The 26,389-nt window shown below is 37.3% G+C and overlaps 1 protein-coding gene across 11 annotated transcripts in view; it reads right to left on the bottom strand.

Annotated features, from left to right (window-relative positions):
• The window catches only part of NCOA1 (nuclear receptor coactivator 1), a 205,941-nt gene that overhangs the window by 108,788 nt on the left and 70,764 nt on the right, over positions 1-26,389 (bottom strand). For 7 of the 11 annotated variants that reach the window (XM_061154920.1, XM_061154918.1, XM_061154917.1 and 4 more), the window contains one exon: positions 13,882-13,936. The exons of the other annotated variants lie outside the window; for them this stretch is intronic. The gene's annotated coding sequence lies outside the window, so the exon portion shown is untranslated. The remainder of the gene's footprint in view (positions 1-13,881; positions 13,937-26,389) is intronic. 11 annotated transcript variants of the gene reach the window in all.

Below are 26,389 nucleotides of genomic sequence, written 5' to 3'. Positions count from 1 at the left end.
CTAAGGTCCATTTGACTTCACATTCCAGGATGTCTGGCTCTAGGTAAGTGATCACACCATCGTGATTATCTGGATCATGAAGATCTTTTTTGTACAGTTCTTCTGTGTATTCTTGCCACCTCTTCTTAATATCTTCTGCTTCTGTTAGGTCCATACCATTTCTGTCCTTTATTGAGCCCATCTTTGCATGAAATGTTGCCTTGGTATCTCTAATTTTCTAGAAGAGATCTCTAGGCTTTCCTATTCAATTGTTTTCCTCTATTCCTTTGCATTGATCACTGAGGAAGTCTCTTATCTCTCCTTGCTATTCTTTGGAACTCTGCATTCAAATGGGCATATCTTTCCTTTTTGCTTCTCTTCTTTTCTCAGCCTTTTGTAAGGCCTCCTCAGACAGCCATTTTGCTTTTTTGCATTTCTTTTTTTGGGGATGGGGTTGCTCCCTGTCTCCTGTACAATGTCACAAACCTCCGTCCATAGTTCATCAGGCTCTCTGTCTATCAGATCTAGTCCTTTAAATCTATTTCTCACTTCCAATATATAATCGTAATAGATTTGATTTAGGTCATACCTGGATGGTCGAGTGGTTTTCCCTACTTTGGTCAATTTAAGTCTGAATTTGGCAATAAGGAGTTCACGATCTGAGCCACAGTCAGCTCCCTGTCCTGTTTTTGCTGACTGTACAGAGCTTCTCCATCTTTGGCTGCAAAGAAGATAATCAATCTGATTTTGGTGTTGATTATCTGGTGATGTCTATGTGTAGAGTCTTCTCTTGTGTTGTTGGAAAAGGGTGTTTGCTATGACCAGTGTGTTCTCTTGGCAAAACTCTATTAGCCTTTGCCCTGCTTCATTCTGTACTCCAAGGCCAAATTTGCCTGTTACTCCAGGTATTTCTTGACTTCCTACTTTTGCATTCCAGTCCCCTATAATGAAAAGGGCATCTTTTTTAGGTGTTAGTTCTAAAAGGTCTTGTAGGTCTTCAAAGAACTGTTCAACTTCAATGTCTTCAGCATTATTGGCTGGGGCATAGACCTGGATTACTGTGATGTTGAATGGTTTGCCTTGGAAACGAACAGTAACAGTGAAGCATCATCACGTATGGGCTCTGGCGCCCACTCCACTGTCGCCAGCTTTGAGACCTTGATTTCTCCACGCATCAGTTTCCTCAACTACAGAAACCGGGACGACATCTGTACCTGCTCAACAGTTGTTCGGAGACTAAACATTCAATGTTGTTGTTGTTTAGTCGTTAAGTCTTGTTCAACTCTTTCTGTGATCCCATGGACTGTGGCCCACCAGGCTCTTCTGTCCATGATCTCTAGGCAATAATACTGGAGTGGCTTGCCATTTCCTTCTCCCCAGGGATCATATTTTAACATATGTTAATTTTGATTACTTGCTCCCCTTAAAAAAGGCCGAAAACACCTTAAAACCAAAACTGTGCATTTAAACAGTCTGCATATCAACTACTAAATCTAAAATATTAACAACTTTTACATCTACTTTTATACTCACATTAAAGAGATAAATACTGAAAAGCCTATACCAGTGGATTTTAATACTAATAATTCTTATAAATACATGTTTTCGATACACGCTATTTTCAAAAGAATTGCTATCAGAATCTCATTTTTCATCCTTGAAATCTTTTTCACTCTCATACCCTATGTATGTTACTCATCAAGCTCCATCTAGTCTATTTCAAAAATAAATCATCAAGCAACAGACATACAAATCCGACACCCTATTCCTGCTTAGACTCTTTCCATGAAGTTTTATCTCACATATGACAAAACCCAAAACTCATAACACATAGCACGCTACACTAGAGCCACACTAATCTGTCCTTCACTTCCTCTCCATTCCCCAGTCTTTTTTCCCCATTCCACGGCCTTTACTACAATACAATCTCTGCTGTGAATAATCCCTCCTGTTTTCTTCACCTGCTCAATTCCTTATGCATTGTTCAAGCTTTAACTCCAATTCAATTTATCTTACCCCAGTAATCAAAATCAGTCCTCCATGACAGTTTCAACTTTTTCTTCAAAGAATTAAAAAAATACATTTTTTACATATTTGTTTGTGTAATTATGTATACCATTTACCTTCCTCACTAGATTGTAAAACACCAGGTGTACATTTTTAAACTGGCACAGAGTAGGTATACAACATTTTAGAAGTTTAATTTGTGGAATTAATGAATCTGTTCTAATTCAAGAATGGCAGTGAAGTTGAAAGCTCAAAGAGAATGAGGATCATTAAACTGATCAAAGGACATTACAAATCTTTCTAAACAAATTCAAGAGGAGTATGAATGGCATAAGGGGGACAAACTAGATTATTAACATAAGGGATTAGGCAAAGGTTTGGTGGTGAGAACACAGGGAGGCAAGAATGATGAAAGTAGTAAAACTGTTAGATTAGTCTCTACTAATTGGAGAATGCCTATTTCCGTGGCATCATTCTGCAACATAATTTGCAACCTCTCTGTTTTGGTCATACTGCAAGAGAAAACACCAGGGTTTGGAGAGAGTCCATATTCAAAGAGCTAAAAATGAAATGTAACACCTAAACTACAACAGTTTAGTTCTTTCCTAAAGAGCAACTCTACTAAAATGGAAGCATTTGGGAGAGAGAAGATCAAGAAGAGATGAAGATGTAGTAACTTAATGATAAACAGGAAAGTCTGAGAAGGAACAAAGATATTTAAAAACAACTGAGAGGAAGTTAAGTCTCTCTGGATGATAGAGAGTAAACTATCCCTTTCACTCAAATAAAATCTTTAGGAATGGCTTGGTTTTATTCATCACCAAAAAAATAATGTTGGCATTACATTTTTTATGTTTCTTACTTGTTTTCTACTTTGCAAGAACTCTTGAAAAGAGCTCCAAAGACAGAGAATGGTAGTCTAAGGAAGAACAATTTGTTCCCCCACCACACAACAATTATATTATGAAAACATAGGCAGTTAAACTGAATGACAGAGTAATCTATTTCTTATTAAAAAAAACAACATATTTCTTCAGGTCATCTAACCAGTTAGCAAACTGGTTAATGCAAGGCCATAATGAAGTCAAGGATTATGGGTCTGGATCCCTATGATCCATCAATATTTCTATTACAAAATCAAAGGCTATATGCCTAATCTTTGGTAAACTGCCTTTCAAATGAGAGAAGCTAGATAGTACATTAATGGCAGACAAGAGAGTATGAACAGACAAATGAAAGTCATCACTATCATTATTGGCAAAAGTTAAGTATATGTCACAAATGACTCCGAATCCAGGGTCATATTAGTTTGTGAAAAAGGTCAAAGAACCTTTGAAAGTTTGGAAAATAATTCTATTTCGGTCTCATGTAAATTCCTTAAAGAAAGTTCACCATGTAATTTTAAGTCTAAAACAAACCCAAGTGAATGCTTTCCAAGAATAAATTAAGGATTACATTCAAAAAGAAATAACTACTTATAATGTAATTATCTCATTTTAATGATGCTTAAATTAATTAAACAATTTAATGAGGGAAAAGAATCTATGAAAGGTCCTGTTAACTGTTGACCACAGTAGAAGAGTTTTTAAAAAAAAACACATTTTGTTTAAATTCCTCTCATGTTTAGATCTAACAAAAGCAATAATGCAATGTAAGTAGTAAGTAACATCAAATTCCTAATCATAATTGAAAAGACAGTACAAAATGTCTACTCTTTCCTATTTAACCATCTGGAACATGTTAGAGACTCCCTGAAAGCCAGAAAAATCTGCAAGTATAATTACACTCTGGGACTATTAGCATGACATGCTTCAATAAATACTCCTAATAGGATTTGCTGATATAATAATTGGCACTAAAATGGATGGATTTTCTTTATTTGGCTATTTGTTCTTACTGACTAAATACTCAAGAAAACCAATAAATTGTCCCTCCAATAGAAAACAAACAAACAAACAAAAGTCCACCAAGCAAGGAAAAAGTGCGACAGGTTGCAGAGGCAGAACGTAAGGGGTGAGCAAAGAGCAAAGATTTGCAAACACCTGAGTTCAATTTTTATTTTCCCTCCCACTGTTTCCCTTTCTTTCTCTCTTGCTCCAACCCCAATCTGGCATGACTATCTGCTCTCTGGTCAGAAGTGACTTGGTTAGGGTTAAAAGAAAATGTTATATGCCATCTTGGAGTTGGTCAAATTCCAGTAGGCTGAAGGCCTTCAGACAATAACACGGGAAAACATTCAAAACTCACTCTACTCCTGATGGGTTTGGAGATGTAACATTTAGTTACCTAAACTGGAAAGGTTAAGCAAAGGAAGAACCCAACCAACTAAGATGTCCAGGAAGACAGTTCTGGCAGCTGAGCAACAGAGTGAATGGGGCTGTTGTGATAGACTAGCTCTGATACATTGAGCAGTTGAACCAATGCAGCAACAGTGGGGTTGAATGAGACATTGGACTAAACCAACAAGAGGAGGAGGTGAAAAAGAGAGCCCCAATTGTCAGCATGTACGAATTATGAAAATAATTCATGTTTTCTGTACAAGTCCAGAAAATATAAGTAAATAAAAAGAATAAAATAAAAACCACCCACAACTGTTTCATCTAGAATTAATGCAAACATTTGTATATATATAGTCTTCTACAAATACAGACTACACATGTAATTCTTTATAGTTTTGTTTTTAATGATCAGTGCACATATTAAGAGCATCTTTATTCACTAAATTGACATAATTTTCTTTATTATTAATTTTATTTATTTTCGGCCGTGCTGGATCTTGGTTACTGCATGCAGGCTTTCTCTAGTTGCAGCAGCAGGGGCTACTCTCTAGTTGTGGTGATCAGATTTCTCATTGTGATGGCATCTCTTGTTGCAGAGCAAGGACTTACAGACTTCAGTAGTTGAGGCACACAGGCTTAGTTGCCCCATGGCATGTGGAATCTTCCCTGAGCAGGAATCAAACCTGTGCACCCTGTGTTGGCAGGCAGATTCTTAACCACTGGACTAACACGGAAGTCCACTAAATTTTTATACACACAACTTCTCATGTTATTAAATATTCTTCTACACTGTCTGTAAAATATTCTTGTGTGTGTGTGTGTATGTGTGTGAGTTTTTAAGCAGAGGGTGGGACTTTAGATTAGTTCCAACTTTTTGCTATTAAAAACAATGCTATGATGAGGCATCTCTCTGGCTAAAACTTTACTTTCATTCAGGATTATATTCTCTAAATAAGTCCTACAAACACCAAGTGTCCTATAATGGGAGTCTAGGTGTATATTAAAGACAGTTAGCCAAGACTGAGTTTACAGGAGATAACAGACGTCTGAGAGAGAAGCTAATGAATTTTCAGTTATGTACACATTAATTATGAATATGACATCCAAGTAGATCTGTCTAGCTGACTTCCAAAGTAGTGGGATATAAAGATCTTCAGAATCAATGACATATTGATAACAATAGAATAGATGAGAGGACCAAGAAAAAGTATTAAGAGAAGAGAATGGATTACTCGAAACATTCCCATATTTAAAGAAGGGGGCAGTTACAGCCAGAAGATCAAGTAACAGAAAAGGAAAAGAAAGAAAAGAAAGAAAGAAAATGAATAAAGATAAGAGGAAAACCAGAAGTTGAGAGCAGAGAGACCATAATGTCCAGTTTCAAGAATTATTTTGAAACGGACAAAACAATCACAAGCCCTTTGAGGGTAACAGCAACACACATCTGTCAGATATTACATATTGTTTCACAGTTGCAACAGTAAATCACACTGCATTCCTTCTGACGACCTCTTTTTGTTGTGAATCTGAGTTTATGGTAGGTGCTGTGATAAAAAGCAAGCACCACGTGGAAATCAACATGGAACAGGAAATGAGGGTCACAGTGCCCAAGCTAAGCCCAAGATGTGAGAAGTTATGCAGTACTCTCAGATGGACATGTCCTATTAGTAAGCAACTGTGGTTATTTAAGGATAAAATTAAAATATTACTTCTTTGAATCATGTGTATTATTTTTCAAACAGCTGCTAAGTTGCTAGCACATACATACTTATTAAGTTTTTTGACCTAACTACTTAATAAATGTAGCTAACAAGTATTCCTTGGATCGAAGGACACTATGAACTCAGAAACAGTCATTACATCCTTACCAGACCCTTAGTTACAGCCATTATACCCTTACTATGAATATATTCAAACTAAGAATCCAAAAAAACATAGATAGTGAAAGAAAACTTTTATTAACAAATGAATGGAAGATTTATCAATATGAGTTTATGCTAGAAATAGAAGTATGGAATAAGAATATTCCAAAGATATAATAAATATTATTATAAATATTATTCATAAATAATTAGTAAATATTATTCACAAAATTAACATATCAAATGAGAAAAGCCAAGTGATGATTCCAAAAGTTACGGGTAAAACACCTAAGTTCAACATTTCTGATAAAATTTTTAGAAAAATCATTAAGATTTTTAAGAAACACTTTATAAAGGATATTGAGAGAACACAGAAAATACTGTAGATAACTGTGAAATATATGAAGCATACACTTTAAAAATAGAAACAAGTCAAGGACATTCACTAATCACCACCTGTATTCCACTTGTACAGGGAATACTTAGTCTTTCTAGCATAGTATATATAACGGGAGGTTAAAGAATTAGTATGAAAGAAAACTTGGCCAGAAAATGGGAAAGGAGAAACTAGATTATCACATATGGCATAATTTTGAGGACTAAGCCTGAAGGTGGCATACATTACTTCTACTCACATTCTAGAGACTAGAACTCATTTAAGTGGACTTTCCTAATGCAAGGGAGGTGGAAAATACAACCTAACTCTGTGCCTAGGAAGAAGAGGAAATTTTTAGTGTACATCTAGCCACCCTGTGCAACAAACCAAGTTGGAAAACAATTTAGCACTCAAACTGAATGTGCACATATATACTCTCTGACCTAGCAATTCTATTCCTAGATGGAGATGCCTGTACATGTATATACCACTAGACACTGTAAGAAACTCACTCAAGTATTGTTCATAATAGTAGAAACAAAAACAAGGATAAAACAATTCATCACATATTCATAACTAGCTATGAAAATAAATGTGCTACAGAGCAATGCAAATGAATCTTAAAAGTAGATCTTAAGAAGAACACATAAAATATACTGCTTTTATACTGTTCAAAAATAAATAAATAGAGTATGTGGGTGTGTGTGTTGTCACTTCAGTCATGTTCAACATTTTGCAACCCTGTGGACTATAGCCTGCCAGGTTCCTCTGTCCATAGGATTCTCCAGGCAAGAATACTGGAGTGGGTTACCATGCCCTCCTTCAGAGTATCTTCCCAATCCAAGGATCGAACCTGCCTCCCTTATGTCTCCTGCATTGGCAGATGGGTTCTTTACCCCTAGTGACACCTGGGAAGCCCCAATAGAGTATATTACTTAAGTATAGATATATATGTAAAATGTATTTTAAATTAAAAAATAACAGTCACAAAATTCAGTATAGTGTTTACATTCAGAAGGTGACAAAATGAGGGATGTGCTGAGAAAGGATTATTTACACTGGGAGTTTCCACTATATTGGTAAAATTTTATTTCTTAGGCTGGTATTTATACCACTGTTTGGTCCATATAACAATATTTTATGTCTACTTTCTAATGGAAGACAATAAATTTTTATTAAATGGATTAAGGAGATTACAGAACAGTATTTTATGGAGAATAACTTCAATGTTTTCAAATATTCAAATAACCCTATTTCTTTCCTTATTTATTAACCAAAATACATTGTCTTGATTACCTAGAGAACTATTCAAGAAACTACTGGTCATCACATAAACATAGTGAAGAATTCAGAGTTTATTTTAAAACTTTTAGCAGTTAACCATCCAATTACTTCCCCAATTATATGACCATTCAGTAAATTCTAACTGACAGCAGCGTGGAAGTCTCAATGCTCTTCCTGAATTGTGATCACAGTGGTTACTTTTTGAAACTAGAGAAGTAGTAACAATGAACAATTAAGCGGGGAAGACATAATAGCTCTAAGCAAGATTAAAGTACATGCAAAGGAAGAAATACTTGTATTCTGCGCTCCTGAATAAAAGTGGGAGAAAGGAGGAGTTGTTTTCCACAGAATGATATCCAGAGGAATTCCAATGAATTCTGTCAGGGCAAGAAGTGGGATTAGGATGTTAAGAAGCTATTAAATCCTTTTCTCCCAGCATTGTTTAAAGTGTAGCTTCATTGTCTGATTATAAATCAACAGTATTATTTTTTTTAAATATTGATGCTACAGAATTATGGAAAATTTTCCATGTATACTGCACATTTTAAATATTCTATCTCTGACTAACTTTGTGACAAACCTTAACAATATCAGGTATCATTTTTGTACTGCAAGATGATAACTTATACCGAAACCTTGAAAACACTGACTACTTGTAAAGAAAAGTCATCTGACTAGATGAAAACTGAGATACCCAATATTAACTGAGGTAATGGAAAACAGTTTTATTTCAGTAATTCAAATTCTATGCATATCATAAAAAATGCTATAAATGCAATCCAAAGAAGAGATTTACCGTGGCAGTAATAACAGTAAGAGGCAATGAGGTTTGGAGAAGAGAAATTAGATGGGGCTTAAGAAGCAGGCACAAGAAGAAATACCATCATTTAAAGAAGCTCCTATCTGGAAAGAAAGCAAGAGAAGATAGGCTCAAGCACAATGACAACAGTAGGAATATTTGGCTCTGGACCAAGAAATATCCCAATTAATGCCACTTGGGACTAGGGACAAATCAAACTCATGAAAACAAAGGCACGTACAGTGTAATGACAAAATAAAGAATGACCAAAAGGAAATAACAGATAATCTCAATGCTACCTCAAGAAGTGACCAGTATTTTCATGAATTTTTGACACTGACAGATTAAAGTAGAGAATGGGAATTGAGAGGGAAAAAAAGGTAAATTATACAACTGATGATGCTACAGTTGCAGGTCATATGCAAATGATTAATCATATATAATAAGCAGATAAAAGCTGTGTGTAAGTTACAAGATATCCAAATTAACAAAGTCTTATTTAAAATATGTAGTACCTTTTAGTCATCACTAAGCCTCCAACTTGTGGGGCTTTCCATTTGCCCTATTACCCCCACTATGTAAAGCATTTCAAATCTTATATATAAGAGCTTAAATCTGATACCTGCCATAAATTCTTCCCAGACAATAGTCTTAAATACCCTCTCACTTTGAAATTCTACAGTTTTCATTGTCTTTGTTACAATACATACTAACTATACATATGTGATGGTTAGAGATGATTAACCAGTAATTTCATGTCTGATATCTTCAAATATTAAACTTCACACTATAAAGTTTATAATAAAAGTATGCTGGTTTCACCAAGTAGAATAAAATTCCTTAATAAGAAAGTACTGTATTTTATGCCTCAGAGTAAAATATTAGAATATTATAGTACAGTATATAGTAACTTTTATCCTATTGAATACCTCTTGAGACTTATCTACATATCATTCATCATATTCTACCTGTCCACTTTCTGTATTTCTACATCACTGTCAAAATTAACAATACTATTCTCATGGCATCAGACTGCCAATTCAGACAAAATTAGTGTATCTCTCTTAAATGTGTCTCCAACATTAAATCACAAAGTTCTGTCAATTCTCTCATCAGTTGCTAAGAGATCTGGGGATTCTCTATGTACAAATCTTTGCCAAGGTTCTCACATAATGTACATGGGCTTATAAACCACTTTAGTCCATTATACACACAGAACAGTACCTTAAGAAATGTTTTTTATTTACTTACTTTCCTCTTAATTATTCCTCACAGTTTTTTGTAATTTCCCAGCTAAAAAATATAAAATGTATATTCAAGGCTCCCCTTCGGTTTGCCCCCATCTTTTCTTCTCTCAGCTTCTCATAAGGCTTTAATATTCTACTCACTGGGATTATCCCCCAACTCTATACATATGCATAGCCATACACTTTCTTCAAAATTTGATCAAAATTTCTATTCTTTAAGAATACTTGCCTTCAACCCCATTCTGATCATTGTTTCTTGAAAATTTTCTATTATGTATTATGTTATACTTGTTCATATGCTTTGTTTTCCCATACTGCACTGACATAAAAATTCTATTATACAAATATATTCCTAGCCACAATCATGGATGTTTCTTTTTAATTTTAACTTGATTTTTCTTACACTAATTTCAATTTTTATAGCTAATTTATGAAAATACTAAGGAATCTTTTTCCCCCACTAAAATTAATTACTTACGTGGTACCTATATGGTTAATTTTATGTGTCAACTTGGCTAAGCCACAGTGTCCAGATATACAAACACCAGTCTAGATGTCGCTGTGAAGGGTTTGTTTGTGTGGGTTTTTTTCCATGACATTAACATTTAAATCAGGAGACTCTGAATAAAGCAAGTGACCCTCTGTAACATGGGTAGTTCCTCAATCAATTTATTCATTTAAAAACATATACTGTCTGCTGCGTGCTATCATACATTCTGAAGATACAAAGTTGATCTAGCTTCCTCTCCTCAAGGACTTGGGAGTTGGGGCAGTCTAGTTGAAGAAACAAATAATTAAAATAATGTAACAAATATTATAAGGTTATGAGCTCAAGATACTATTCATGGGAGCACAGGGAAGGGACTCATATATTAACTGAAGCTCCTGCATCAATTGAATCTTAACTGCCTATTAATGAAAATATCATTCATCATAGAGTCACCCTTGGAAACCAATTATATACCTTAAAAATACAGAAATAAAGTAAAAACATTTTAAAAGAACAGAATGTGAAAACAAGCACAATACAAATACTACATTGTTACTATTCCTTTGGAGTGATTACTTTGTAAGAACTGGCTAAGGAATCTTAAACGAGTAAGATTTAGAATGTTGAAGAATCTTGATCTCCAGTTTAAAAGGCCAAACTGATTAACTCGAATTGGAAAGACACACCAATCTCACAGTTCATAAATCTCAAGCATACTATGTAAAATAAACATTGTGAAATGGGATTAGTCTTTCAATCTTTGAAATGCATATTAAATCATAAAATCCTTATTTTGAAAGCACCTTAAGTATACATGAAGAGTGACTGAAATTTAAGTTCATTTAAGGATACTTCCAATTAATTTGCCACACACTTGCCATACACTTTTTCCCACACTTACAACTATGCTACCATATATTACCAAGTAATACAAAAATTCAGTATCTATGTTCACAATGTAAAATATGACCACTAAATTTAAACATTAAAAAATTAACTTAAGAATAATAGTTAAATCTTTATCAGACAGTGTAAAATGGTAAACGAAACAAAATCTTTTCTCTCCCCCTGCGTTGGTCTTATATTTAAACAAGGAGATCTCCTTAATTACCAGTAGTCTGAGAATTTATAATATTTCACAACTCTATCAGATTGGTGTTCTAGTGACCATTATATAAAATGGCTGTCAATGTTATTGTACAATATTTTTTTCTTTGAGTTAGTAATTAGAAAGGAAAGCATCTTCCAACATTAATTAAACTGGTGGTATTATTAAATGAACACAATCTCATATTTTATCACAAGTATTCTTTATCAACTAGTTAAACCTATATTCCCACAGTGAGCACATAATAAACATCTGTAAAATGAATGAACAAAATGTTCACAGGCCTGAGATTTCTTAGTCTGAAGTCTCACGATTTTGCTCCTATATTTTCATACGAACACTGCTTTTTTATGAAGACTCAGAGATTTTCCTTTGGGACTTTAGGGGCCCTCCGTATATAGCTCCTCTAAGAAACTACATAAAGAGTATCATGCTAATGTTTCATGAAACAACCGGAGCAAATTATGAGAGAGCTCTATTGCACCTATAAAAGGTTTGTATTCGAATATCTTGCTGCCAAGTTGAAAGTTCAACAACCTTTCTGCATAGGCTGGAAGGTTAAAAAAAGTCCTAAGAAATCTATCAGGATGTCACAAGAGCCCTAGGGGAACCCACGTTAATTAAACAAGGATTTAACTACAATATCTTTGAGTAAGCCACTTAACTTCTAGGAGCTTCCATTTCCTCACCTATGAAAAATAGCCAAGATTCTACAGAAAGCAAAGCAAATTTACCTTCACTATTCCTTTGGAAGGCAAGAAGCTTCTAGAAGCCTTATTAAAAAATGCTTTTTGACTTTGGGTGATAGATAGCTTTGAGACTTCAATAAAAAGACAGACACTTTACCTCAAAATAATTTTCACAAGGACAAAACTTTGTATATAGTATCAGGAAGTTTAATGACCCTCTGAAGTTGTCCAAGGAACACGTTATAAATTTCTGTTCTGTAAATTTATACAGAATTCAATAAACTGGGGACATGTTAATAAGTTTGGAGGGGACAAAAAGCACTTTGTACCTAAATCTTTTGGTTTTTTTTAAACAAATGAAATTTACTTTAAATTTCAAGTAATAGCAAAGAGGAATCAACTACTTCTATGACTATCAAAGAGAAACCTGGTTTTGAAGAACTGAAAACTACTAGCTTAGATAATTAAGCTATGCTAGTAAGTCAAGAGTTCCAGATTAACTGACACCCAAAACCATTATGATTATATCTCAATCTCAATTCTAATGAACCAACTATAATAAAAATATTTACTTAGGAATTCCAAATTTAAACATAGCTGTTCCTTTTGATTTTTTATTTGGACAATCCATTTGGAGATAGGCCTTCACAATGGCTTAAATTTCTGAAAGATTAAATAGCAATCAAGTATTTTGAGTTTAATGGTTTCATCACATCCTAATTTAGAATTAAAATAGGTTAAGTCTATTAAGCTGCAACTTAAATTTGCTCATTATTTTACATTGCTAAGAAAAAAAATTAACTTTTCCAATGTAAAAAGAAAGAAAGTAGAGGGGCCTGACTTAGCACACAGAGGGAAAAAAGAAACAATTATACAGTTCTGTAGAGATTAATTAAATACATGCATCTAATACTGGTGTTAAGGTTTTACAAATCATCTTCAGAATAAGCCAAAAGGATACTAATATCTGCTCTTACAGCAGAGGTTCCAATGTACAGTTTTGTGTGTGTGTGCATGCTGCTGTTAGGATTTCTCCTGTCTAAAATGGGTCCCTGGGGAACTAGCAAGGAGAAATTCTATTATTATTTTCTGATGCAATAAAGGGAGAGGCCTTTCTAGTACTGAATTTAAGGAAAATACGTAATGACTCTGCCCCAGTTGTTATGGCAATATCCCTATCAGGAATATAAAAGTAAAATGGCTACAATTTCTGGCATATTCCTTTTTTGTATTTTTAGTTAAACAATATTTAATTTTCTTAAAGGAAGATTTTTTCATTAGATCATGAAGTCATAAATTAAACTGTTTTATTATAAATTACAGTTTGTACAATTCACAAAAGAAAAATATTTAAACTCAATTACATACTCCACTTATAGCAACAGGGATTCTTGCTTCTACAATGTTTTACTTACAAATTACTGAGGAATTAACTATGTTTACTTGAATAACTTGCATATTTCCCAGCAAATATCTGGAACTTAATTTATAGTCATCCTTACAAGCCTAATTTATCTTCTAGAGTCTTCTGTTTATCAAAAATTGGTACACTTACTAAAAATGATAACCAGTAGCAAAGTTAAATTAGAATCTAGATTTAGCACTTCTCTCCTCTTTGGTTGTTTCTTTAGATTTCTAAGAAGATTTCTTAGAGCTGCAGATATATGGGTGAGGGTAGTCTTCATATGTAAATGCCTCTATGCAAGACAGCAGGAAATTAGTCAAAAAATCAGAGCTTTATTCCCAGGATTTGCAACTAACCTGCTTTTGTGACATCAGATACAGGAAAACTTCTTAGGAACTCGATTTCTGGAGTCTGTAAAATAAGGATATTGGAGCAGATGATCTCCAAGTTCATTTCCAATTAAAATATGTTAAGTTTACATTTATGGAAGTGTAGGAAACAGAATTGGAGTTAAGTCCATTTGAGACTACAGACACGGCTGTGTATGTAGGAACAGAAGATGGCAAAGAAATGTCGAAAACAAAATACAAAGATCACATTTAATGTTTCCTCTCACAAGTTAGGTTTGGGCTTATGACTGAAAATGGCCAGAGAGCCCACCACTTTTACCCAAATCTTCAGCATCGTCCCTTCAAGATGCCACTATTCTAAAGTCCACAGGAGTGCAGCCTATGAGTGTGTTTCCTCTCAATATAACCCTTCCCATACCTGGTCCAAGAACTGATCCAGCTCATCTAGATCAGGGGTTAGCAGATTTTTCTGTAAAAGGCCAGACAGCAAATACATCAGGTTTTAAGGCTATCCAGTCTCTGTACAGGATTCTGTACTCAATTCTGCCTTCAACATGCAGAAGCAATCACAGACTACACAAAACTGAATGGGCATGGTGGCTATGTTCTAATAAAACTTTACTGAAAACAGACTGTAGGCAGGATCTGGCTCACAGACTGTAGTCTGCAAACTCCTGGTCTAAATCACACCAAGAAACAAGATGGTATAAATCAGCTATTCTAAATTTTTCAGAGTCCTTTCACAGTCTAGAGTAAGAAACAGCATAATACAGTAGAAACTACTAATGCAGATACTTCGTGTGTGTGTGTAACTCAGTTGTTTTTGACTCTTTGCAATCCCATGGACTGTAGCCTGCCAGGCTCCTCTTCCATGAGATTGCCAGGTAAGAATACTGGAATTGGTTGCCATTTCCTCAGTTCAGTTCCTACTCCAGGGGATCTTCCCAGTTCAGGGACTGAACCCATGTCTCTTGGGTCTCCAGCATTGGCAAGTGGATTCTTTACTACTGTGCCACCTGGGAAGCTTCAGATGTACACACTAGATGCTTAATAAATATAGATTTCCTTTCTCTTCTCAACACCACCATCCCTCAAAATTTACTTCTAGAAATCACGTATTCTGGCCCTCTCACAAGAGGTGGTCCTTGGTCCTGACAAATATGCTCCTGGTACTCCTATACCACTGGAGAAGGGATAGGCTACCCACTTCAATATTCTTGAGCTTTCCTTGTGGGTCAGCTGGTAAAGAATCCGCCTGCAGTGCAGGAGACCTGGGTTTTATCTCTGGGTTGGGAAGATCCCCTGGAGAAGGGAAAGGCTACCCACTCCAGTATTCTGGCCCAGAGAATTCCATGGACTGTGTAGTCGATGGGGTGGCAAAAAGTCGGACACAACTGAGAGACTTTCACTTCACCATTGTACCAAGATTTTGGTACTCCTTCACTCCTCCCCTTACCCACCCTGTTAATCCAAAGCTGCAACTTCATAACCTTACCCATCTGGGCCTCAAATGTCAGTATTACTTCACTCACTACTGGCCCTGGGGAGGTGTAAAGAAACAGAGAAGAGAAGAGGGTAGAGAGGGAGGAGATTCAGGTGGAGGGCAGGTGAGTGGTAGCATTACCTCCCTTTCCTGACTCTAAAAAGGAGCCAGGTGCTAGCCTACTGTTAATTTAAATGAAAACATGGTCTACTCTGGTGGGAATAAAGAACATTTCATTTTATGTGAAGTGCTCCCCATTGAAAGAAATCAGTTCCAACAGAAGGAAAAAACCACAGTCAGCTTTTTTCTTTTGCTTTTATCTAGATCACTCTACCTCCAGCTGTGAAACTGACTAATGTTTTCAAAGCTCCAAGGAGCTTACTAGTAACCATGGTTACTGCTTCAAAACAGTACAAAAAAAGTAGGAGGGGATAGCAATTTGAGGAGAAAAACAGTTTTCCTGATTTTCATCAAATGAAGCTAGGTAAAGTAACAAGAGATAGATAGACTGATGGCTGGACAACGGCCTCAAGACTGTTACTGAGGTGCTTAATCGCTTAGCCCCACAGATCGAGTCCTCAATGGATCAATTTATCTTATCCAAGAGTGGTCCCCAAAAGCTAATTCAGTCCTTTACAATGAACAGTATCTTATAAACTCAACTAATATCCTTGCCAGGAAGTCAGTGAATTTGCTTTCCAGCAGAGCAGTTTACTTGGGAAAAACAAATTAAAAGCATAAGCTTCCTTAGAAGTATTTGATTTGAGACTAAGAAGGTACCTATAGCTTTAATATAAAGCTGCCCAACTTATTCTTCTTAACCTTTGCTACTCAAAAGGTTTTCATCAAATGTTTCTCTTTTCAAACTTCTTAGCAACCTTCTCAAGTTAATTAATTCATACATATACAGTGTCTATCATGTTTCAGGCACTGTATAAGACAACTGGATACATCACAATAAAGATGCCTTTATAAAACTTACAATCTAACAGAGAAAAGAGACATTAAATACACAATTGTAAATTCTGTTAATGTGCTATGAAGGAAAAAATAAAACCTAAATGGTATTTACTGGGATATCAAGAAAAATATTCCAAATAGTAATAATGGGAGCCACCTTCACTGAGCCTTCACCAAGTGCCAGGCAGTGTGCATTCTTAAGTTAATATGCTTTGTCTCATACATGTCTCAGAATGATCTATAAGAAAGGTAGAATTATTCTTCTTGTGCAGAGGAAGAAGCTGATGCCTGGGAGATCAGGTCACTTGCCTACATATACCTAATTTCTGATTCCCTTTTCTTACCCATAATCACACATCTTTCCTACCACATATCCAAATATCAATATTAACTATTAAATTTTACTCAGGAGTTCTCACCTCTTGTTCCATCTCTACAAATAACTGACCCTGGGCTTAAATCAAGTCATTTCACCTTTTGGTCATTTCCCAAAATGAGACAGAATTAGATGATACTAAGGTTCTCCTAGCTTTTGAACTCTACACTTTTATGATTACATAAATTTTTTCCATATCAGCAGTTATACCTATCATATTTTATGGATCATACGGTATAATTTAGGCAAGTATCTAAATATGAACAATTCATTAGTTAATCATTCCACAAATAATCACTGGTCACCTCTGTTCCAGGTACTCTTCTAGGTGTTAGAAATACAGTAGTAGGCAAAACAGTTAAAAATCCCTGCCATGGTGGCACTTACAATTTAGTGAGAGGACAGAGATGATAAATAAAACAAGTAAATAATGTAGTCCGTTAGAATACAGTAAGTACTATGGAGAAAAATAAATCAGGGAAGGAGTATAGGAAGTGCTAATTTCCCCAAGCCTCTTAGGAGCAGGAATTTGTTAGGCACTAAGGCAAATAAAGATAAGCACTACCTGAGTCCCTGCCCTTGACCTGATCCACCCAAGTAAATACAAATATGAGGAATTTTAGAAAAAACAAATAAACAAAGTACCATGGGAACACACAGGAAAGAGCCACAAAGCACAAGCAACCGAGTTGCAAACTGGATTTTGCTTTCTTACACAGACACAAAAACAGAAAGAAAAAAAATCATGTAAAAAAGAATATTAGCTCTATATTTTAAAATCATGTTTCAAATTTTTACAAAACCTTACTGATAAATGTTTTTTAAAGATAGGAAAAAATACAGACAGATTATTTTCCTGTTTGGGAAAACTATTATTAAGATGCAAACTGATCCAAAAATTACAGGCTTAATATAAATCAAATAAAAACTAAAGTATGTTTTAGAAATATAATCATATACCAGAATAAAAGGGTAAGAGTAAATGTATAAGGAAAAACAAGTAAATTTTTAAAAAGAAGAGTAATGAGGGTAGATATACCTTAATGATTAGGAAAACAGTTATATTTTCTCCCATTTGCATTTCCTTCTACTAACTTTTCTACTGTTCTACAAGTAGCAACCACTTCCTTGGAGAAGTTTAGATACATAAAAAAATAATATTTAACATTTGCCTTTTGAGTTAAAGAAAGGATTTTGCAGCAAGGTAAGTCTTGAAAGTCTGGTTTTCCCAAAGAAAGATATCTTTTTTTACACTAATGTTTTCTGACCAAGCTTGAAAGACTCAGAGTGCAGTTTCTTTCACTTTGGAGAGCAGATATCTCTTTTGCTCATGATAGCTAGAACATAATGCCTACTACCTAGGGTAGAAGGAGGATAAAACCGAGAGACTGCAAATTAAAGCCTCAAATTCCTGATTCTGGGGCTTCCCTCGTGGCTCAGTGTGGAATCTACCTGCCAATGGAGGAGACATGGGTTCGATCACAGGAAGACCCCACATGCTGCAGAGTAACTAAGCCCATGGGCCACAACTATTGAGCCTGTGCTCTTGAGCCCCAGAGCTGAAACTACTGAGCCCATGTGTCAGAACTACTAAAGCCCCCATGCCCTAGGGTCTGTGCGCCCCAACAAGAGAACCACTGCAATGAGAAGCCTGTGCACTGCAGCTAGAGAATAGCCCCCGACTCAAGGCAACTAGAGAAAGCCTTCACAGCAATGAAGATTCAGCACAGCCAAAAAAAAAAAAAAAAAAAAGATCCTGATTCTGGCCAAAGGACTGTGGGATAAAGACATTAAAAGACTGAGACAGGAGAAGCAAGTGATCAGACCAGGACTTCCTTTACCCAGTCCAGGTTGAGGCTGCAAAAGAAAAAGAATGTCTGAAAGATCAAGGAAATCTGGGAGTTAGAATGGTTTCTGCTCTGCTTCTTGTTGAGTAAGTGCAAAGTCACAGCCTTCCAGAAACATCTTGTGTACCCCCACTGCCCACCCCCACCAAGCCATTATCTCCCCTCATATACACCCTGGGCTCCCCAGGGGGCACTAGTGGTAAACAACCTGTCAGCACATGCAGGAGACAGAAGAGAGCTTGATCCCTGGGTGGGGAAGATCCCCTGGAGAAGGAAATGGCAACCCTCTCCAGTATTCTTGCCTGGGAAATTCCGCAGTCAGAAGAGACTGAAGGCTATAGTCCAAGGGGGCCGGGGGAGGGGCCAAAGAGTCGAACACAACTGAGCTACTGAGCACATACACACCCAGCACAAGCTGAAGAACGCCACACCAGAGCACATGCACAGAAGCCCAATCCGACAGAGGAAGGGTGTGAGACCTGCTCTGGGTCTCCTTTTTCTCCTATGTGCCATAAAAGGCTCTGGGAAATTCCTAAGTGCTCTAAACTAGTGCAGAAAGGTAACTTAAGATGCTGATTTTAAGTTTGCTGAATGAGGTCCCTGTAACAGGGGCAAAGCGGCTCCACAACAGAGGCCTGGAAAAGAGACCACCTGGCTAGTGAGTCGATGGGAATCCCAAACCAGACCTCAGGTTATCCATGCTGCTGCTGCTGCTAAGTCACTTCAGTCGTATCCGACTCTGTGTGACCCGATAGACGGCAGTCCACCAGGCTCCCCCGTCCCTGGGATTCTCCAGGCAAGAACACTGGAGTGGGTTGCCATTTCCTTCTCTAATGCAAGAAAGTGAAAAGTGAAAGTGAAGTCGCTCAGTCGTGTCCGACTCTTAGCGACCCCATGGACCGCAGCCTACCAGGCTCCTCCATCCATGGGATTTTCCAGGCAAGAGTACTGGAGTGGGGTGCCATTGCCTTCTCCAGTTATCCATGACACCTGGGCAAATGGCAATAGATCCTGGGAACCAAGAGAACAGATCTAGAGTAACATCAGCTGTAAACTTCAGCTTCAGACATCTGAAGAATACTCTAGGACGGTGCTGGTAGCACCACAGTAGTCACAATTCCAGGAAATAGCCTGACCAGTTACCTTAAAGGAGAGACCAGTAAGAAACCAGAGAAAACAGCACATGGACTTGATGGTTCTGGTACCCTACCATGACTACAAGGTCACACAAGCATCCATAAACCCAGATTTCATTGTGGGAAAGTGAGAGAAAAGAGATGATACCTGATTGACTAGTATTCAAACAGAGACTGAAATATCCGAAGAGATCAATTCAAATTACTAGACGTGACTTAGTTTACCAGCTTGGAATAACACGGGTACTCTTCCTCCAGTTACCCAGTAGCCAGGGTTCATCAAAAGGAAGACAGGACTTTTAGAAAAATAGAGACGCTATATTTTCTTCATATACCCGAGTCAGTAAGAATAAGTTATGATCCTGCTACCGACTTTATGATGTTTGTTTTATGTAAGAATTCAAAAGAAACACTTCTTGGCATACTAGAAATCAACATCACTTTAAAAGTAACAATGGATTTCCAGTTCAAGATGGCAGACTGAGTATCCACTTCTTCTCCTCAAACACCTCATGTCAAGGCACAGAATAACTAAGTGAAAAATCACCGAAGATAACCAATAAAAACTCTGATGATAAACGGTAAATGCTGACCACAGCATTTACTGTGAGTCTAAAGTCTTTGTTAGAGGACTTATAGTATGAACTTTGAGTTGGAGATAATAGGTTAGGGACAATCTCAATAGACTGTGCTCGAGGGAGACAACGCAGAACTAATCAGAACTCTCCCTGTAGATAAATCCCTTCCTTATAGCAGAGGCTTCCCTCATAGCTCAGCTGGTAAAGAATCCACCTACAAAGAATCCACAGGAGACCCTGGTTCAATTCTGGGTTGGGAAGATCCCCTGGAGAAGGGATAAGCTACCCACTCCAGTTTTCTTGGCTTCCCTTGTGGCTCAGCTGGTAAACAATTTTCCTGCAATGTGGGAGACCTGGGTTCAATCCCTGGGTTAGGAAGATGCCCTGGAGAAGGGAAAGGCTACCCACTCCAGTATTCTGACCTGGAGAATTCCATGGACTGTATAGGCCATGGGGTTGCAAAGAGTCGGACATGACTGAGCGACTTTCACTTTCACTTATGGCAGAAGTTTGTTAGCCTTGTCTTTGCAATTGCAGAAAAAAGAAAAAAGGAACTCTACATCCCATTTACCACAGCAAGTGGGAAACCAACTGGCAGAGTCATGTGGTCAGTGATAATATTCAGTGGAGAATACAATTTTCTGGAGAGGAGAACTGACCTTTATAGAATTACACCAGTTACCAAGATGTTACCAGCATCAGAATTATCTAAACTGTTTAAATGCTCCACCCAGACATACTGAATCAGATGTTTTGAGAATAAGGCTAGGAATCTGCATTTAAACTTGGTCCCCAAGTGACCGTTACATATACGGAAGTTGGACAAACACTGGTTTAGACCTTCATTTAAAAATACTATAAAGAAGAATAGCCAAGAACTGATGCTTTCAAACTGTGGTGGTGGTGAAGACTCTTGAGAGTACCCTGGACTGCAGGGAGACCTAACCGGTCAATCGCAAAGGAAATCAACCCTGAATATTCACTGGAAGGACTGATGCTGAAGCTGAAGCTCCAATACTTTGGCCACCTGATGTGAAGAGCAGACACACTAGAAAAGACCCTGATGCTGGGAAAGATTGACGGCAGGAGAAGTGGGTGACAGAGGATAGGATGGTTGGATGACATCATCGACTCAATGGAGATGAGTTTGAGCAAACCCTGGGAGACAGTGACGGACAAGGAAACCTGGTGTCCTGCAGTCCTTGGTGTCGCAAAGAGTCAGACACGACTGAGCAACTGAACAAGAGCAAGCCAAGAATCATCAGCTACTTAATAAAAACTAAAAGAGGCACTAAGGTGAAAAAGCAAAGGCACAAAGACCCATAAAAAAGAAAGTAAGGCAACAAAAAGAAATAGAATGTTCTTTAACTGGTATCTTCAGAGAGATTCAGGACAATATATCCATAAAATAAGAAAACTGTCGTAAAATGTAGTAACCAAGGAAAAAGAAAAGAATTTTTAGAAAAACAAAAATTATTTTCAAAATGAAATATCTTGACTTTCAGTGAAGGCCAAGATGGAGTAAAAGCCCATTATAACTCTCCCGCTGATTACAATTAGTAAAAAACTCTGGAGAGAATCCTAAAAGCAGCTACCTGAGAACTCTGAAAAACAAACAATGGCAGGCAAACTGGGGAGGGAAGTCAAAACGTGAAGAACAATCAATCTGGCAGTGAGTTCATGCTATTTTAAAAATCCTTTCTTGTTTACCACTTTGACATGAGGGTGGGTCGAGTCCCAGAATTACAGAGCAGGTGCACACAGCAACAACTGTAAAAGAAACTCCCTCTTTCTCACTGGAATAAAAGGGGCTTCTGCAAGCTGGGAAGTGTAAATGTTTGGGATGGGGAGTTCCCAGCTCCTTTTCTTTTTTTTTCTCTGCTCACCTGCTCTGAAGCCAGTACAAGTCATAAAGCTGTACAAGTGAGGCAGGAAACCTAAAGGCCTAAGAGAAAACTGGCTCTAATCTCCTGAGAAACTAGAAAAAGGAAGCAGGGTGGCATGAAGAGTATTGTGGTTGGGGAAGGCAGCCTCATATCTCCTTTTTACCCCCTTATTCCTTCAACCGAGGAGGGCTCTGGGGGGTGTAACTGTGCAACACTGAAGCATGGCGGGCTGGGGGGGTGCGGGTGGGCACCACTACCGAGAGAAAGAAAACTCTGAGTTCTAGTGAGAAAGCCAGGGAGAGACTCCTAGGAGCCAGAGAACATAAGGAAAGTCCCCAAGAGTACAGAGACAGAAGATTCCACTAAGGTGCATAAGTATAGATAATAAAGAGATACTAGTTTCTGCTCAAATCAAGACAAACATTTTTAAAAGTCTAGGAAGAGAAAACTTAAAAGTTACTTTAAATAATATAACATTAAAAGAGTAAGATAAACACATAGCAATACAGAATAAGATCAAATGAACATTATACAGACAAATACATATATAAATATATGGGAATTTTTTATATGATAAAGGTAGACTTCAAACAGTGGGTAAACCAAAGAAACATTCAATAAATGCTACCCAAATGAATTACCTAATTTAGAAGGAAAAAGTTAGATTTCTATATAGCATCATTAAAAAAATTCTGAAAGATTAAACAAAAAATATTTATGCAGATGATCAACAGGCACAAGAAAAGATGCTCAATACTGCTAATTATTAGAGAAATGCAAATTAAAACTACAGTGAGGTATCACCTCACACCAGTCAGAATGGCCATCATCAAAACATCTACAAATAACAAATGCTGGAGAGGGTGTGGAGACAAGGGAAACTTCCTACACTATTGCTGAAAATGTAAACTGGTGTAGCATCTATGGAGAAGAGTATAGAGGTTCTCTAAAGCACTAAAAGGGCTTCCCTCATAGCTCAGTTGGTAAAGAATCTGCCTGCAATGCAGCAGACTTGGGTTCAATTCCTGGGTTGGGAAGAGCCCCTGGAGAAGGAGATGGCAACCCACTCCAGTATTCTTGCCTGGAGAATCCCATGGACAGAGGAGCCTGGTTGGCTACAGTCCCTGGGGTCGCAAGAGTCGGACACGACTGAGTGACTTTCACTACTACTACTAAAGAACTAAAAATAGAATTACCATAAGTTCAGTTCAGTCACTCAGTCGTGTCCGACTCTCTGTGACCCCATGGACTGCAGCACGCCAGGCCTCTCTGTCCGTCACCAACTCCCAGAGCTTATTCAAACTCATGTCCACTGAGTTGGTGATGCATCTCATCCTCTGTTGTCCCCTTCTCCTCCCGCCTTCAATCTTTCCCAGCATCAGGGTCTTTTCAAATGAGTTGGTTCTTGCAACCAGGTGGCCAAAGTATTGGGAATTTCAGCTTCAGCATTAGTCCTTCCAATGAAGGTACAGGACTGATTTCCTTTAGGATGGACTGGATGGATCTCCTTGCTGTCCAAGGGACTCTCAAGAGTCTTCTAAAACACCACAGTTCAAAAACATCAATTCTTCAGCGCTCAGCTTTCTTTACAGTACAACTCTCACATCCATACATGACTACCAGAAAAACCATAGCTTTGACTAGATGGACCTTTGTGGGCAAAGTAATGTCTCTGCTTTTTAATATGCTGTCTAGATTGGTCATAACTTTCCTTCCAAGGAGTAAAGTGTCTTTTAATTTCATGGCTGCAGTCATCATCTGCAGTGATTTTGGAGCTCAAAGAAATAGTCTGTCACTGTTTCCCCATCTATTTGCCATGGAGTGATGGGACCGGATGCAATGATCTTAGTTTTCTGAATGTTGAGTTTTAAGTCAACTTTTTCACTCTCCTCTTTCACTTTCATCAACAGGCTCTTTAGTTCTTCTTCGCTTTCTGTCATAAGTGTGGTATCATCTGCATACCTGACATTATTGATATTTCTCCCCGCAATCTTGATTCCAGCTCGTGCTTCATCCAGTCCAGCATTTCTCATGTACTCTGCATATAAGTTAAATAAGCAGGGTGACGATATACAACTTTGACATACTACTTTCCCAATATGGAACCAGTCTGTTGTTCCACGTCCGTTCTAACTCTTGCTTCTTGACCTGCATACAGATTTCTCAGGAGGCAGGTCAGGTGATCTGGTATTCCCACCTCTTTAAGAATTTTCCACAATTTGTTGCAATCCACAGAGTCAAATGCTTCGGCATAGTCAGTAAAGCAGAAATAGATATTTTTCTGGAACTCTCTTGCTTTTTTGATGATCCAACAGATGTTGGCAATTTGATCTCTGGTTCCTCTGCCTTCTCTAAATCCAGCTTGAACAACTGGAAGTTCACGGTTCACGTACTGTTGAAGCCTGGCTTGGAGAATTTTGAGCATTACTTTGATAGCATGTGAGATGAGTGCAATTGTGCGGTAGTTTGAAGATTTTTTAGCATTGCCTTTCTTTGGGATTGGAATGAAAACTGACCTTTTCCAGTCCAATGCACTAAACAGCAATATTGCATAGGAACCTGGAATGTTAGGTTCATGAATCAAGGCAAACTGGAAGTGGTCAAACAGGAGATGGCAAGTGTGAACATTGACATTTTAGGAATCAGTGAACTAAAATGGACTGGAATGGGTAAATTTAACTCAGATTACCATTATATCTACTACTGTGGGCAAGAATCCCTTAGAAGAAATGGAGTAGCCCTCATAGTCAACAAAACTGTCTGAAATGCAGTACTTGGATGCAATCTCAAAAACGACAGAATGATCTCTGTTCGTTTCCAAGGCAAACCATTCAATATCACAGTAACTCAAGTCTATGCCCTGACCAGTAATGCTGAAGAAGCTGAAGTTGAACAGTTCTATAAAAACCTACAAGACCTTCTAGAACTAACACCCAAAAAAGATGCCCTTTTCATTATAGGGGACTGGAATGCAAAAGTAGGAAGTCAAGCAATACCTGGAGTAACAGGCAAATTTGGCCTTGGAGTACAGAATGAATGCCCTTAGCAGGGCAGAGGCTAATAGAGTTTTGCCAAGAGAACATAATGGTCATAGCAAACACACTCTTCCAAGAACACAAGAGAAGACACTACACATGGACATCACCCGATGGTCAATACCGAAATCAGATTGATTATATTCTTTGCAGCCAAAGATGGAGAAGCTCTATACAGTCAGCAAAAACAAGACCGGGAGCTGGCTGTGGCTCAGATCATGAACTCCTTATTGCCAAATTCAGACTTAAATTGAAGAAAGTAGGGAAAACCACTAGACTATTCAGGTATGACCTAAATCAAATCCCTTATGATTATACAGTGGAAGTGACAAATAGATTCAAGGTATTAGATCTGATAGACAGAGTGCCTGAAGAACTATGGATAGAGGTTTGTGACACTGTACAGAAGGCAGGGATCAAGACCATCCCCCAAAAAAAGAAATGCAAAAAGGCAAAATGGTTCCATATGGTTATGGTTGCATATTACCATATGATCCTGCAATTCCATTTCTGGACAAAACTAATTCAAAAAGATACATGCACCCCAGTGTTCACTGCAGCACCTTTTACAACAGCCAAGACAGGAAAGCAACCTAAATGTCCATCAAAAGAGGAATGGATAAAGAAGATGTGGTACACAGATACAATGGAATACTATTCAGCCATAAAAAGAATAAAATAATGCCATTTGCAGCAACATGGATGAACCTAGAGATTATCATACTAAGTGAAGTCAGAGAAAGATGAATAGCATCTTATATCAATGTAAAAAAAATTATACAAGCTTATTTAAAAACAGAATAATAAACGAGCTTATTATTGAAACATAGAAACAGATTTGCAGACACAGAAAACAAATTTATGGTTACTAGAGGGTATAGCATGGTGGGGGACATGGATAAATTAGGAGTCTGGGATTAACAGATGCACATTACTATATATAAAATAAAAACCAAGGACCTACTATATAGCACAGGAAACTATAATATTCAATGTCTTGTAATAACCTATAATGGAAAAGAATCTGAAAATAAATATATATACCCATATACATATCAGTTTAAGAAACAATGGTGTGGGGAAAAACTCAATGTGATAACATGGTGAAAAGGCATGCTCATTTCCTGACAGTGAGGAAAAGATAACTCTACCTTATTAGGAAGCAATTTGACAGTAAGTACCAAGAACCTTAGAGAATGCTGATGCCCCCTGA

The sequence above is a fragment of the Dama dama genome, chromosome 11, assembly GCF_033118175.1.
Source record: "Dama dama isolate Ldn47 chromosome 11, ASM3311817v1, whole genome shotgun sequence".
Lineage (NCBI taxonomy): Eukaryota > Metazoa > Chordata > Mammalia > Artiodactyla > Cervidae > Dama > Dama dama.
Note: the sequence above shows the minus strand (reverse complement) of the source record. Positions and strands in the feature narration are given on the sequence as shown.